This window comes from Arachis ipaensis, chromosome B8 (assembly GCF_059453495.1).
Source record: "Arachis ipaensis isolate K30076 ecotype BB chromosome B8, ASM5945349v1, whole genome shotgun sequence".
In the NCBI taxonomy this organism is placed as follows: Eukaryota; Viridiplantae; Streptophyta; class Magnoliopsida; order Fabales; family Fabaceae; genus Arachis; species Arachis ipaensis.
In genome coordinates, this window is record NC_142443.1 from 119,382,040 (window position 1) to 119,399,493 (window position 17,454).

Below are 17,454 nucleotides of genomic sequence, written 5' to 3' on the forward strand. Positions count from 1 at the left end.
AATTGAGTTGTTATTGTCATTTCCTTCCAAGAGTTTGATAAAATGCTTGGTTGGATTTTAGAGTAGAATTTTATACTCTTGGCATATGTGATTGAGGATTTAGGTCCCTTGAGATCATTGATGTCCAGTTTCATTGATGATTTAGGGTTGTTAGTTGGTGCTAGGACCAATTATGTCTACTTGACTTACCCCTCTAAAGTTAGAGGACAACTAAGTGGAATTAATCCTTTGTAATCACCATGTTATGGTCAATGGTCCAAGATAGAAAACCTTGACTCGTGATCCTTTCCATGAGCAGCTTTTTAGAATTTATATTATATTAGTTGTTATCTTTATTTTTTTGTCATTTACATTTCTTGTTCATCAAATCCAAAACCCCCAAAATATACCTCATAACTAATAATATGCACACTTCCCTGCAATTCCTTTGAGAGACAACCCGAGGTTTAAACACTTTCGGTTTTTATTGGGTTTGTACTTGTGACAAATAAATTAAACTTTGATTGAGGGTTGTCTATCGGTTTGGAACTATACTATCAGCGGAATTATTTTGTGAAAATTCCTAACCGACGATTTCTCTCCGTTAAGTTTTTGGCGTCGTTGCCGGGGAATTGCAAATGTGTTCTTGTTATTGGTTATTATATATATGTTAATATTGTGAATAGCTTGATTTTTGGATTGATTGTTAGTTTTTGCTAGTTTTAGGAGTTTATTTTCATTAGTTCTTATTAGTGTTTGCCTTTGTTTTCTCTTACTACTATGAATTCTCACTACTTTGGCTATGAGTTTGGTTCTAACTATGTTGTAGGAAATGGAAATTACAATGAGGATATGCATCAAGGATGGGACAATCAAAGGTGGAAGGAATCTCAAGCTTATGGATAACCTTCATGGCAACAACCCCCTCTAATGTACTATGAGCAAGAACCATACCATGATGCTTACCAATCTAATAGTTATGGTGGACCTCCTTGTGATTATCAACAACCACCACCATATTCCTATGAACCCCCTCCTCAATATAGCCTGCAACCACCATACTCACAAGCCACATACCACTAAACACCTCTATATGATCCTAACCCATATCCACCATACCAACAACCATATGAGCCATATGAACCATACATAGAACCACAACAATTCTAACATAGTTACTCCCAAGAACCACCACTCTCATATACAACTTCTCAATACTCTCATCAATATGAACCACCTTCCTATTGTGAACATTTTCTCCCAAATAATGAACCTTCCTATCCACCCCAAACACTCATGAATGACACTCTCATTTCATATATCCAAGAGCTAAGGGAATATCGCACTATTGTTCAAGAGCGACTTGAAGCTCTAGTGGCTACCTCAACCGAGGTAGTAACCAATTTGGTCTCCCAACACTTAAGCAATTAAAGTACTCCCATGGCCATATGTGAAGAATCAAATTAAGAGCGGAGTATGAAAGACAGATTAGAAACTCTGATGGAAAATGAAGAATGGGACTTTGTATTGGAACAATTGGAGGAAGCCGTAATTGTTGAAGAGGAAGAAGTGGTTGAAGACTTAGTAGATGTTGAAAGTCCATGGGAATTTCAAGTCGTAGAGCCTCCTTCCAAGAAGTTTGAATTTGATGTTAAAGAGGGTGCGCAACCTCCAAAGCATGTCATGAGTGAAGAATTAGAAGAAGTGGAGCAAGCAATAAGTCCTGCCATCGACGATGATTCTGTATCAACATATGATCCTTTTGAGCCTAGAGAATCCTCCCCCATTGAATTTGAATTTGATGTTGATGTAGATCTTGCTCAACCTCCAACTTATGACTTGAGTGATGGGAAAGAATTAGAAGAATATGGTGAGGAAGAGGTTGAAGCTAAAGAAGCTTGTCAAGAGGTGAAAGTTATCAAGGAGGAGTAAAAGAGAGTTGCAATCAGCTTGCCAAAGCCAGTTGGAGCTTCTCTCTCTAAGCAACCATCCATCTTATCATTTGAGTTGGTAAAACTCATATCTTTAAGCTTTATTATCCCACTTGAATATGGCTTACTAGAAATAGATGGTCAACTTAGAACTCTTTGTGGAGTGAAGAGTAAGAGAGAGTTGTGTAGTGGTTGAAAATACAATCCTAGGTTCATTTTGGTTGAATCATCAAGGTGAAAATCCCATGGTTGGAGGAATGCTAAATTGAATGAGTGTAGGAGGAGAGCTTGGTATTTGAACGAGAATTCTATGTGCTTGCCACCCAAGTAGAATTGTGATGATCAACTTGAAGACGGGTGTAGAAACCAGATTTGGGATCCCGGCATACAAGAGGATCACTTTTGGGAGCATTTAGATTGTGTGAAACTTTATCAAAGTTTGGTGCTATTAATTTTGAACTGTGGAGCTTATTGGAAGTCCAAGCATTGGTGGAAGTTCAAGGAAGAGTACAAGCACAAGCCACCATGACAAGGAGCTTCCCAAAGGTCCAACTTAAGGACAATAAATAAAAGTGCTAGGTGGGAGACACCCCACCATGACAAACTCTTTTCATTCTCTTGTATATAAAGTTGATGAATGAATTAAGTTTCCATTGTTAGATAATTTCTTGCCTTTTATATCACTCTTGGATATATTACTTTGGATGTTAGTTTGTTTGTTAGATTTATGCTTTGAGTTAGGTTAGTTGTCTTAAATTTCATCCTTGTTTGAATTGATAAGGATTTTGTTATATTTAAATTTTGGTTGGTATTAAGAATGTATATAGTGGGTGGGAGAGTCCTGTCTCTTTTCTTTGTTTCAAAAAAAAAAAAGAGAGCTTGTCACGCGTACGCCTAACCCAAGCGAATGCGTGAAAATCAACCATGCATAAAGGGTACTGAAACTGTGCAACAGCACGGCCTGGATAGTGAGTTGTGCCAAGACCGTGCTTGTGGGTTGTGAGGCGCACAACCCTCCCCACGCATACACATGACCCACGCGTACGCGTTGCCCTATAAATCTTGATCATGAATTTTTCATGCAGGCACTGTGCCATCGTATGGTCCAGATAGTGAGTTGTGCACGTAGCGTGCGGAAACTGTGCGTCTAGCACAAAGTCTTCCCACACGTATGCGTGACCCACGCGTACGCGTCACCCTCTACTTTTCCCTGTCACGTGTACGAGTGACCCCCTGTCCTGTTTCATACACGTCTTTTCTTCTCTTCTCTTGATTTCTTCTCTTCTTTTCTCTTCTTTTCTCTTCTTTCTTTCCTTCAACCATCATCCACCACCACCATTCACCATCTACCATCGTTTTCTTTAGTTAGTTAGTTAGTTGATTTGTTAGTTAATTAGTTAGTTAGTTAGTTGAATTTTCTATTTAATTTTCTGTTTTAGGCGATAAGTGTTGGATTATTATTTGGATTTGTTAATTGTGCTATTATTTCTGCTGATTACTAATAAGATGCTATTTTAGCATCATTGTTGTTAATATTCATTGTTGGATTTCTTTATTGACGATACAATTTGTTACTTGGTATTGAATTATTCATGCTTAATTTTGTGCCTACCAAGTACTTATGACATTGCCTTCAAAGCTTTCTAAATCTTTTGAATTACATGATTTGGCCACCATGTGATTTAGATTCTTTCACCATGACTAGGCAAATATAAAACCCAAACTAGAATAACTAATTCACATGTTAGTATTCAAAGCACAAGGTTTCTTCTTTCCCTTTAACACAAAAAGTGTAGAAGAAAGCCAAAAGCCACTCATAATAACACACAAACGGTTCCAAATCTAACCTTAGTTTCATGACAACATAAAAATAAAAAGGAAAATCAAAATGAAGAAGATAAGTTAAGCTAACCTGTGCTGGGAAGAGGAGGCTTTAGTCTTCAAGGAATGTTGCGAAAGCCAAGGAGAAGAAAAAAAATCATGTTTTACTGTAATTGGAATACATAAATAGAATAAGTCAACGTATAGACAAAGAAGATTTTAATTAATGCATAGATATAGATACTGCTTTGGTGGTTCCTTAGACCCAAATAAGGTGAAGGGAAAGCTTGTTTATTGCAAATTAGGAACATATGGAACTGAAGCAATTGTGAAAGAAATTGGGGGCATTGGTGCCATAATTGAAAGACAAAGATATCTTGATGTTGCTCAAGATTTCATGGCTCTTGCTACCATTGTGAATATGAGCTTAGGTGATACTATCACTAGTTATATACATTCCACAAGGTATAAAACAAGCCCTGTTTAACTTTTTAATAACCAATCTTTAACTCTTTAACTTTTTCACTTTTTACCTTTTAGACAAATTCGATACAAATATTTTTGTCAACAGAGAATTCTCCTTCTAAAATATGATAGTATAATCTCTTCACACCCTTGTATTTTGTAAAATGTAATACTAAATCAAAGAAGAGGCTAATATAAATATGATAAATCAAAGAGTGCATGCTATATATTATATTACCAAATATTAAAGAAAGTGTAGTTCACTAAAAAATTCTCAACCATGTTATCTAAAAGATTCAAGTTGACCTAAATTTCATGTTCTACTAAGATCACCATCAGCAATGATATACAAGACCCATGAAATTAAAAAGCCAGCTCCATTTGCTACAAAAAAATCCTATTTTACTATAATTGGAATACATAAATAGAACAAGTCAACGTATAGATGAATTACAAAAGAACAAGCATAAAGTGTCAAAACCAAGGTTGCGAGAACCGAACCGGTCAAGTAACTGGTTCAATGGTACAATGGTTCAACCGTGATCGAACCGTAGTCGAACCGGTTTTGTTAAATATAAAATAAAATTAATTAAAGATACAATATGAATCTTTTAAAATTTAAATTCAATTATTCATGGCATAAAATTCTATATCCACATTCAATCAATAATCACCAACAATCAATAATAATGTCAATAATTACTTAATTAGACAAAACTCACTCAATTGATGCCAAATTACTAATTAGAAATACCTATGAACCAATCTCAGCAATAAAAATTGATACAACCTCAAAGAAGAAAAGTCTAAAACCCAACTTCATGTTTCAGTTGCAGTTACAACTTACAACATAGCATACCTTCAACGATCATAAAACAAAGGGACAAACAGAACCAAATTACAAATGTACATACAGCAATTACAGCAAAATAAAACCTCAGCCATTACAGTAATTACAGGAAAATTCAGAATTACAGCAATTTAAAATCCAAAACTATATCAATTCTGTTCAGCATTATAAAATTATATCAAAATTCGGAGGATTATTAGAAGAATACATTACAGAATATAGAATTCCACAATACGTGATCACTAGTTTTCAACATGGAAAAGATTACAAATTTCCATAAACAATGCAGTGAAGCAATGCATCATAGCACTATCAACTGATAATAAAAAAAAATCATCAACAAGCAAGTGAAGCAACTCAGAAATCAGAATAAATAAAAATAACAAATAATCAATGACTCATTCCACACACAACAGAGGAAACAAATCAAAAACTAAAGTGAAAAAGGAAGAAATCAGTGAAAATAAAGAAGACCACGAAGAAGATGATGAGGGACAGCGAAGACTGAAGAACTCAGGACGACGGTGAATCGTCCACGGCGGCACGGGTTGTACAGAGAGTGGTGCTCGACACACACACACACAGAGAGAGAGAGAGAGAGAGAGACAGAGAGAGAGAGATGGCTCAGAGACAGAGGCATTTTTGACGACGAGAAAGAGGCTGTCAACGACAGCGAGGACAGAGGCGGGCTTCACGACGAGCACAGAGACGGTGAGGATGAGAAGAGTGGCGGCGACTGAGAGTGAGAGTGAGAGATTAGGGGATTTTGTAGTTTGTTTTGCACTAACCATGAGAGATACTGCAACAATGGAAGAAGCCATGCACATCAACCTCAGAGACAGCTCCACCGCCTCCTTCCTCCACCACTGCCATCTCCGACAAGGGCTTCACCCATTCTTCCACTACCACCTTTGAAATTAGGGATTTAGCATTTTGGTGAGATTGAGAGTGAGAGAGAAGAAAAAGGGGATTCGGGCATTTGGGGGAGCACGTTTTGTTTTTATTGTTTTTTTTTTCAAACCAAAACGATGCCGTTTGGTGCTGGATGGGAGAACCGGACATTCAAAAAACCGTCCGGTTCATTCGGTTCACCGGTTAACTGCCGGTTCGACCGATTTTTTATCGGTTTTTTGCTAGGCAGTTTCTGACCTTACCCGGACCAGCTAGGTGACCGGTTCCCAGTTATTCCGGTTGAACTGGCCAGTCTGGTTCGGTTTTCAGAACCATGGTCAAAACCAACTGCAGATACAAATAACTAAGTGTTCAAAAAGTTAAATTTTTAATTAATATACAAGTTTTTAACATCATGCAAATCTTCTCTCTATGATTCGTTGATCTGTGAAGATCAGAGATGGTGAACATGCAGCAGAAAATAATAATAATAAAATATTAGAAATTTCACAAAATATAAAAAATCAAGTATCAACCTCATGCGCTTATGTTTAGTCAATTAGACTTTTAATATGATCTATTCCTTTGTCTTTTCCTAATTAGTTCTATTTCAACTAAATATAATGTGTAGGTGAAACTATATCTGTGTCTTCTCATCATTATAATTATATAATAATGTTCTCACAAGAAAATTATTGAACAAATTAATCCTTATTTTAAAAACCCTAATGCATAAAATTTAATTACATGCAATAGAGGAGGTGGAGGCGGCGGAAACGCTGTGGCAGGAGAGGAGCTGAGTAGCAGTAGTGAGAAGGAGCAGTCGGCGGCGACAACGAGCTCGGCGGCGTGAAGGAGCAGTTGGCAGAGCAGTGTAGCACACCAGTGGAAATGAGGCTGTGGCATTCTGGTAGCAATAATCAATAGAAGTAAGCAATAAAATAAACTAAAGAGAGAAAGAGAAAAGAGGGTGAAGTTACGAAAATAACCTCACCGGCTTTGAGAGCAGCATCGACGGCAGATGCGAGGAAAGAAGATCTGCGATCCAAAAGAATACTATGGGAAAACAACTTTGAGATCTGAGATCTGAGGTATGTGCGGTTTGGAACCTTCGATTCCATTGAAGAGGAAGTGGCGGTGGAGGGTAGAAGTTCTAATAATAAAAATTAACACTTTTACCCAACTTCAGAAGTTCTGATTATCAAAATCCCTATTCCCTAATCAGAACATTAATTCATTATAATAACTAATTATTTGCCTTAGAAGAGAAGAAGAGGACGTTCGGAGAAGAGAGTAGAGAAGAGGTGGCGCAGCTAACAAAGATGAAAGAGATGACCGGACCAAGCAGAGAAGCACAGTCATCACCGAGAAGCTGGTGTCTCTAAGGAGTTCATCGGTAATCAGTCGTCACTCGTCCATCATCAGTAGTCACAATTGTCAGTCAAATCCGCTGTGGGCCAATGTGTCTCAGAGGCTCGTGTGTGGTGACGATTGTTGGCTGGTCAGGGTGGCACCGTGTGTGAGCAGAGGAGAGTGTGTTGCTAGGAGAGAGGGTTAGGGATTGAATGAGGTTACAAAGAAGTTCCATCGCTGGGTTTGGGAATGGGTTTAGGAAGAAGCTCCCTGGCTGGGGTCAAGAAGAGAACGTGGGTTAGGGGTTGAACTTAGGACTCGTGGTTTTCTTCTTTTTTTTTTTTCTATTAAGTTTGATTATCATCAACGAATGGGGAATTTGGGGAGTGGGGTTTGGGAATTTTTGGGGGGAAGGGAAAGAAAGCCTCAAAACGGCGCCGTTTGGGAGGGGTGGGTTTTTCTAAAAAAAAATTTAAAAAACCGTGACCATAGGTCCTTTTAAACCACCCCAAAACTGTGACCATACGTCTTCTATGGTCACTCTTTTTCAAAAACTGCTACCATAGACCTCTTTTAGGTCACCCCAAAACCGTGACCATAGATAGCTTTAAGTCACCCTCCAAAACTGTGATCATAAACTCTCTTAGGTCACCCTTTCATAAATTCGTGACCATAGATAGCTTTAGGTCACTCCTCAAAATTGTGACCACAGATAGCTTTAGGTCACCCTCCAAAACCGTGACCATAGACCCTTTTAGGTCACCCAAAAATTGTGACTATAGACCCCTTTAGGACACCCCTCAAAACCGTGACTATAGACCCTTTTAGGTCACTCTCCAAAACCGTAACTATAGACACCTTTAAGTCACCCCCCAAAACCATGACCATAGACCCTTTTCGGTCACCCCTTTTTGAAAACCTATGACCATAGACCCTTTTTTGTCACGGTAAAAAATCGTGACCATAGACCCCTTTTTGGTCACCCCTCAAAACCGTGATCATAAACCCTTTTAGGCCACTCTTTTTTAAAAAATCGTAACTATAGGTACTCTATGGTCACCCTTTTTTCAAAAACTGTGATCATAGACCCAAAATATTGTAGTTTTCAGATATACATATATATAATAATAAGCTTAGTCAAAATAATAAAAATTCTAAGACCATTTTTTTATAGGGCATTCCAAATTGATTTGAGTTAAAATATTTTTTATTAAACTTGCTTGAACAATAATTGTGGAACATAGTTTAGAGCTAGAACACACAACCTTGTGAGTTTTTCAGCTTTAATGAGTGGTTACATCATATTAACCACTATTTTTATTCTTCTGTGTTATTCTCTTCCTATAATTGTAATTGTTGATTTGTTTGATTCTTTATGTCCATTATTTTGTGTATGAATGCATTTACATGACTGAGGTCTTTATTTCAAGTTAGCTCATGTAGCCATATAGCCTTACCCTTTTATCTACAATTGTTAACAAATTTTGAGCCTATTTAACCGTTTTTGTTCTTAATTTCAACACATCACTATCCCTAAGTGAAAAATAATAAATGTCCTTTATTTGGATCTTTGATTAGCTTAGGCTAGTGAGAGTGTGCATTATCTAAGTGTGAAAAAATTTGTGAACATTAGTGGAGGAAAAAAAAAGAGTATTTTGTATTTTTGTTGAAAATTTTGTGAATTGGGTATATACTCATGCATTCAATGTTGAACCATATGCATTAATCTTTTGTATATATTATGTTATTGAAAAAAAACATAAGAAAAAAAATAAGGAAAATAAAAAAAAGAAAAATGAGAAAACAATAAAAAGGGGACAATTGTTACCCAAAAAAAAAGTTTAAGAAATAAAAAGTGCATATGTGATATGAATTGAAAGAATTAATGTGTGTGAAAAAGTGAATAATGGATAGTTAGGTCTGCATTAGAGTTGAATAGGTTGTTGTAGGTTAGGTGAGAGTTTAAGTTAATCAAAGATTCAAATTCTAGTCCACTTGACCATATACATCCTCACCTTTATCCTAGTCCCATTACAGCCCTTGAAAACTTTTCATGATATTTGTATGCATGCATTAAATAATTGTTGATTGTTAGAAGAAAAACAAGTCTTGAAAAGCAAGATTAGAAGAAAATTGAGTAAATCAACCCTATACACTTGAGCGATTAGAGCATATACACACATCCGGTGAGGGGTTTGATTGTTCAACTCTATGTTCCACCTGTGATTATCTCTTATCTTGCAAGTTTGTAAATACTTTTCTATGACACAATTCAATTGTGGATTTGACTTGGTTGTTATTGCTTTCGGTCCTCTTTATTTATATGTTCTCTTGGAAATTAATTTATTTTGACCAAGTAGAAATTTATAGATTTGGTAGATACATATAGTTAGATAGATAGATAGAATAAGTTTAGATAGTTTGCTTTCAATAAATATTGATACTCCTTTCCCATGTCTTTCTTGATGTATAGCATGAGGACATGCTTTTATTTAAGTGTGGGGAGGTTGTGATGAGGGAAAATCGATTCCGCACAAACTAACCGGCAAGTGTACCGGGTCGCATCAAGTAGTAAAACTCACAAAAGTGAGGTCGATCCCACAGGGATTGATGGATTAAGCAACTTTAGTATGGTGATGAATTTAGTTAAGCTAATAATGATGAATTGAGTAAAATTTGATTAACAAAAAGTAAATTGCAAGAAAGCTAGAGTGCAGAATGTAGATTGACAGAAAAGTAAATTGTAGGAAGCTTAAATGGCTGAAACTTAAAGTGCAAGAAATTAAAAGAGCTGAAACTTAAATTGCAAGAAAGGTAAATAACTGAATCTTAAACTTCAGGAAAGTAAAAGTGCAGAAACTTAAATGACAAGGAAACTTAAATTGCATGAATTATAAAGGGATTTGGGTGCTGGGAATCAAAACAACAGTAAGCAATTGCAGATTAAAAGAAATTCAAGAGATCTGAATTGAAGAAAATCAAAGGAATTACTTCATCAGGGATTGGAGATACTGTAATCCATCATGAATCAATTGAGTCTCAACTCCTTTCTCAATCATTTGAGTAGATCTATGTCGGATTGAAATTGATTGGATCTCAATTCCTTGGTAATCCAATCTCTCTAATCACAATCAATCTTGCCAATTTCTTGATCTAATTGTCATGAGAAGAGGTTAAGTACATTTCTCTCATCCATAAGCCACACTAACTCTCAGGATCTCAATTCCTCCCGAATAGTGTTGATCAAGAGAGTAGTGAATGATAGAGCTCCAATTCTAATGCTAGTGATTCCCCTTCCAAGGCTCACACAAGCATTCACTAAATTAAACCCCCTTCCGGAGTGGGTAATTCAAAATCAAATCAGAAGATACCCAATTGTTACACAAATGAATAGAGAAGAAGAAGAATTTTATTGATTCATTGGAATTACAATAGAGCTCCTACCCCTAATAAAATTGGGGTTTAGTTCATTATTGCTTTAGTATCAAAACATAAAAGAAAAATTGCAGAAGATGAAGAACAGAAAGAAATTGGAAAGAAAACCAGATCTACTAGCTAAAAATTCTAAAACTCTAAAAGACTCCTCAAAAGAAGAACTAAAAAGAAGACTCCCAATGAAATCAAATTCTCCTCTATTTATACACTTTCCAATTCAGTCATCAAGTACTTGGAGTGGGCTTTTTTGGCCTCTGTTGAAGTGGGTCAGAAAAGGTACTTCAAGGCAGCATCAGGAGAACGTAGCGTTCTCAAAGAGAGCACAACGCTCATTCACCGACGCGTACGCATCCCCTGCGCGTGCGCGTCCCTTGCATTTTTGCACCAGCAACGCGTACGCGTATGATATGCGTGCGCATCGTCACTGTCTTCAGCCTCAGCCATGCTTGCGCGTACCATTCATGCGTGCGCGTCCTTTGGAAGCGTTCTTCAAATGAGCTCTATGTTCGCGCCATGAGCACTCCCCACGCGTGCGCGTCCTTTGTGCGTGCGCGTGGATGGCAAAATATCAACTCTCATCTTCCGCGCCACCCACGCATTTCCTTGCTTCTTCCTAGATGCCCCATCCACGCGTGCGCGTCATGTACGCGTGCGCGTCGGTGGCAAATCTTCAATCCCAAATTTGAAATTATCGCAGGCGCTCGTTCAAAGAGAATGTAGCACTCTTTTGTAAACGAGCACTGATCACATCCATGCGTACGCATCATTCACGAGTTCGTGTGGGTCTTCCAGATTTCTCGCCCTACGCGTGCGAGTCGCTAGAGAGCGTAGCGTTCTTCAATTGAGCGCAGCGTTCTTCTGCACTGCTTATTTATTTGCGATGCACCACTATTTCGTGGTATATCTTGTGCTTAATTGAGTGGATTTTATCCACTATTCTCACACTTATTCATGTAAATTGCATGTTTTACATTTTCCTTCCTGATTTTGTGCTATAATTGAAAACATATTTCTTTGGTCTTAATTTAGCTAATTTTAATCCTCTGTTATTACCATTCGATGCCATGATATGTGTGTTAAGTGTTTTCAGAGATTACAGGACAAGAATGGCTTAGAGGATGGAAAGGAAGCATGCAAAAGTGAAAAGAATACAAGAAACTGAAGGAATTACTGAGCTGTCCAGCTTGACCTCTGCGTACTAAATCGATCATAACTTGAGCTACAGAGGTCCAAATGAGGCGGTTCTAGTTGCGTTGAAAAGCTAACATCCGGGGATTCGAAACGATATATAATTTGTTGTATTTGCCATGCTGTTAGGCAACGCACACGCGTGGATCACAAGTACATATGACCTGGAGAAAGTTCAATCCACGCGTACGCGTGGACGACGCGTACGCGTGACAGAGCGACGTGCTAAACGTATCAGAAATTGCTGGGGGTGATTTTTGGGCTATTTTTGACCCAGTTTTCGTCCCAGAAAACACAGATTAGAGGCTACAGTATGGAGGAATCCATTCATTCAGAGAGGGACACTTCTCATTATTCACAATTTTATGTTTTAGATGTAGTTTCTAGAGAGAGAGGCTCTCTCCTCTCTCTAGGTTTTAGGATTTAGGATTTCTTCTTTCAATTTCTTCTCAATTCTAGGTTCAATATTCCTTTAATTTAGTTTCTCTTCTACTTTTAATTGTTTTAGCATTCTTATTTATTTTATTTTACTTGTTGATTCTCTTCTTTTCCAATTTGGTTTATGAACTCTCCATGTTAGATTTGATTTCTTTATTTAATGCAATTTGAGGTATTTCATATTTATGAATTCAATTTAGCTTTTTACATTCTTAGCTTGAACTGATTAATTGGAGACACTTGAGTTATCAAACTCCTTTGTTGATTGATAATTGGAATTTGCTGGTTGGTTTGGATCCCTCTAAAGCTAGTCTTTCCTTAGGAGTTGACTAGGACTTGAGGAATCAAATTGATTAGTCCAATTGACTTTCCTTTATTTAGTAAGGGTTAACTAAGTGAGAGTAATGAACAATTCTCATCACAATTGATAAGGATAACTAGGATAGGACGTCCAGTTCTCATACCTTGCTAAGAGCTTTGTTAGTTATTAATTTAATTTCTTGCAATTTACTTTTCCTTGTTCCTTATTCAAAAACCCCAAAAAGAAAATCTTCCATAACCAATAATAAATACACCTCCTTGCAATTCCTTGAGAGACGACCCGAGGTTTAAATACTTCGGTTTATTTTTATTGGGTTTGCTTTAGTGACAACCAAAGTTTTTGTACGAAAGGATTCTTTATTGGTTTAGAAACTATACTTGCAACGAGAATATATTTGTGAAATTCTTTACTAGCAAAAATCTGTTCATCAAAATGGCGCCATTGTCGGAGACTTGCAAACGTGTGCCTTTTTATTGGTTATTGTAAATATTTACTTTTTTGTTTCTTTGTTAGTGTTTCTAGTTTTAGGAGTTTATTTTCTTTAATTTTTATTAGTTTTTATTTTTAGTAGCTACTATGAATTCTCACCCCTGTCGCTTTGAGTTTAGTTCCAATGTTGTTGTAAGGGATGGAAGCTATAATGAGAACAGGTATCAAGGTTGGAAGAATCAAAGATGGGAGGAGCCACAAGGATTTTATCAACCCTCTTGGCAACAACCCCCTCCAATGCACTATAACCAACAACCATTCTATGATGCATACCAAGACAATAGTTATGGTGGACCTTTTCGTGACAACCAACCTCCACCGAATTCCTTTGGTCAAGAGCCATTCCGAGGTACGTACCGAGATGATAGATATGGTGGACCCCCTTGTAGTTACCAACAAGCCCAACCATATGCCTATGAACCCCCTCCTCAACATAATTTTGAACCACCATGCTCACAAGCACCTTACCACCAAACACCCCATATGACCCTAACTCTTATCCACCCAACCAACCACCATATGAGCCTTATGAACCATACATAGACCCACCCCCATTCCAACACAATTGCCCCCTTCATCTTCCTATGACAAGACGCTTCAATCTCTTGCACAAAGACAAAATACCATGGAAAGCGCACTTACCGGTCTGACCTCCGCTATACAAGCCCTCATCTCCCAGATTGGATCATCAAATACCTCCAACAATCAACCCTCAAACTCTAGTGCACCCCCTTTTCAACCCCATAATGATCTCTCCAGCCCATCACCACCCTCCATGGAAGAGCACCCACATCCATCAATCTAAGAGCGACATGATCCCAATTATGCTAGTGACATGGAACAAGAGAGAAGGGATCGGTTTCGCGAATTCATACTTCACAAGAAGCTAGAGGAGGCCCTAAAGGTGGAGGTAGGAGAGACCCTTGAGGGAAGTTGTCAGGAGGTGGAAGTCAACAAGGAGGAGCTGTATTTTGTACTAATGCAAGTGAAGAAAGACGAAATTACTGAAGAAGAGGAAGTGGTTGAAGATTTAGGAGATGCGGAACCTCCTTAGGAAAGTTCAGTCATAGAGCCCCTTTCCAAGGTGTTTGATGTTGATGTTGAGGAGAGCATACAACCTCCAAGGCATATCATGGTTGAAGACTTTGCAAAAGTTGATCAAGAGATGGAGATTCAATAAGAAGAAGCACAACCTCCCATGCCCTTGGTAAGCAATGAAGAAGAGACTGAATTGGAAGAAAGCTATCAAGAGGAAGCAGTTGAACTTGAAGAAGCTTGCAAAGAGGTGGAAGTTGTCAAGGAAGAGCACAAGAGAGTGGAGCTTGAAATCACCTTGCCAAAGTTGTTGGAGACCTCTCCCCCTAAGTCACCATCATCCTTCACAACATTCAAGTGGGTAAAATTTATATCTCTTAGCTTTCTCATTCTACTTGAATATGGTTTACTTGAGACAGATGGTCAACTTCGAGCTCTTTGTGGCTTTAAGAGTAAGATGGAGATGGTTAATGGTAAGAATTGTCATGCAAAGTTCAATATGGTTGAAAGCTCAAAGTTTAAATGCAAAGGTTGGTGTAGAGCTCGATTGAATGGGTCTAGGAAGTTCTTTGGACACTTCAGTGAGAATTCATATTGCTTGCCACCCAGTTGGAATAATGAAGATCCACTTGAAGACGGGTGCAAAAGCAAGGTTTGGGACCCCGGAATTCATTCTACCAATCAACACTCCTGGGGCCTTGTCACTTGCTTTAACTTGCTTGAAGGCTTTATGTGCCTAGTTTGGGATCCCGGAAGCTATTGGAATTACAAACACTGGTGGGAATTCCTGGATGAGTTCAAGCACAAGCCTCCATGACAAAGAGCTCACCAAATGTCCAACTTAAGGACAATAACTAAAAGTGCTAGGTGGGAGACAACCCACCATGGTATAATCTTTCATTTTTATTCTTAGTTTTATTTCATTTTATTAGTGTTCATTCATAATTTCTGCATATTCATCTGCATGCTGCATTTTGCATTCCGCATAAAAAAAAGAGAGTGATCGATGCGCAAGCGTCAACGACGCGCACGCGTCGTATGTGTCTGCGCAACTAGGCAGAGAGTTGCACGAGAGACGCGCGGGAGGGGTGCGTGGTGCACAAGCCACGCCACGCGTACACGTACCTCACGCGTACGCGTCCCCTGCAGAAAAGTTCAACCCACGCGTAAGCGTCAGCGACACGTACGCATGGGGATTAAAATCGGCGTAAAGAGCACATTGAACAGAGAGTTATGTAGCCATGGTGATGGAGTTGCGCGAGAAGGTACCTGTTCTTCATTTCTTACTTCTTTCTTCTCTCCTTTCTCCTTCTTTCATCCTCCTTTCTTACTTTCTTCTTCTTCATTTCTTTTCATCCTTATTCTCTTTCATTCTATTTTCCTTGTTGCATTCGCATACTTCTATTCATTGCATTTTGATTTTGTGCATATTTTCATCTTCTTTTCTAAATTTGATACTTTTTCTTCGGTGTTGAATTTTCTTGCTCAACTGTTGAATATCTCTTGCATTATTCTGGTGCTTCATGACTTGTTTTATTCTGATTGGGTAATACTATTTAAGTCAATGCTAATCTTTTATGATAGTTGTACTCTTTTTGCATTGACATGAATTTATATTTTCTTGCATTACCCACACTCTCTTCCCCATTGTTGCAATTTTTGCACTATTGATATGCCATTTTCTTCTACTATTTTCTCACTTGCATGTTGTAGCTACCATGTAATTGAGACCCTCATTATTAGGCATTAATCCAACCATATTTTATTTGTTTTCTATCTTTATTTTTGGGTTACTTTTCTTCCCTTTTCTCTTCTTTCAGGATGGCCACCAGGAAGGGAACCGGAAGATGTTTACATGGGGCGGCAAACAAGTTCCAACGCACATTCTTTGGAGAGAAAAGCGCCAGTTGGAGCCACCCGTCCACTTGCACATCTTAGCATGCACCGAGGACGGTGCAATCTTTAAGTGTAGGGAGGTCGATACCGACTTCCGTGGGTTAGTTATTTTCTTCTCAACACCAATATTTTATTTTCTTTTTAGTTCTTTATTGCATATGCATGTTTGATTGCATGTTTGCTTGATTTTGTGCATATTTTACCACTACTTGGTTGAAGTGACAAATTCTTTTTCAAGAAACTTTTTATAGTATTTCACTAATTTGAATTAAAATTTTTGTTAAACTTGTTTGAAGGAATATTATATTGGAACATGGTTTAGAGCTTGAACACACAAAATCAGTAAGATTTTGAGCCTATTTGATTGGTTGCATTTTATCAACCAATGTTTTATTTTTTGGTGTGTGTTGTTTTCTCTAAAATTGTGATCTTTGTCTTGCTTAATTCTATATTTCCATTGTTTGATGTATGCATGCACTTATATGATTGAGGCCCTGTTTCACTGAGCTTACATACCCATATGGCCTTAACCTTTTCATTATCCTTTGCAAACCAATGTTGAGCCTATTTTACCCATTTGTTCTTTACTTTAGCTCATCACTAACTCTAAGCAGAAAACAATAATGTCCTTAATTTGAATCCTTGGTTAGCTTAGACTAGTGAGAGTGCTCATAAATTAAGTGTGGGAAAAGTGGGTTTGGAAATATTTGGTTTAAAAATTGGGTGTTGTATATCTTTATGAAAATGTGAATGTTTAATTTTAGGACATGTTCATGCATTCAATAATTTAATCATATGTATTGAGGAAAATAAAAGAAAAGAAAAAAACAAAAAAAGGAGAAAAAGAAAAGAAAAAGAGCAAATAATAAAAAGGGACAAATGCCCCAAAGTAAATGGTGAAAGCAATGCATATGTACTGTACTCGAAATTAGGATGCATGAATATGTGGAAAACATGGTTAATGGATAGTTAGATATTGTATTATGATTACATAGATTGTCTAAGTTAGGTGGAGAGTTTAGGCTAATTAAGGATTTAGATTTTAGTCCACTTGACCAAATACAATCCTACCTTGACTCTAACCCCATTACAACCCTTAAAAGACCTCTTGATATGTATATTTATGCATTAAATTTTTGTTGATTGTTAGATGAAGAGAAAGTCTTAGAAAGCAAGCTTAGTAGAGAATTGAGAAAATCGAACCTTAAACACCTGAGCGATTAGAGTGTATACACTTCCGGTGAGGGTTCGATGCTCGATTCTTTGTTTCCAGCTTTCATGCCCTATTTTCTTCTTGCAAGTCTATTTGTACTTCATTTTTATGATTTGAATTAGTGAAATCCAGTTCATATTTGTTCTTG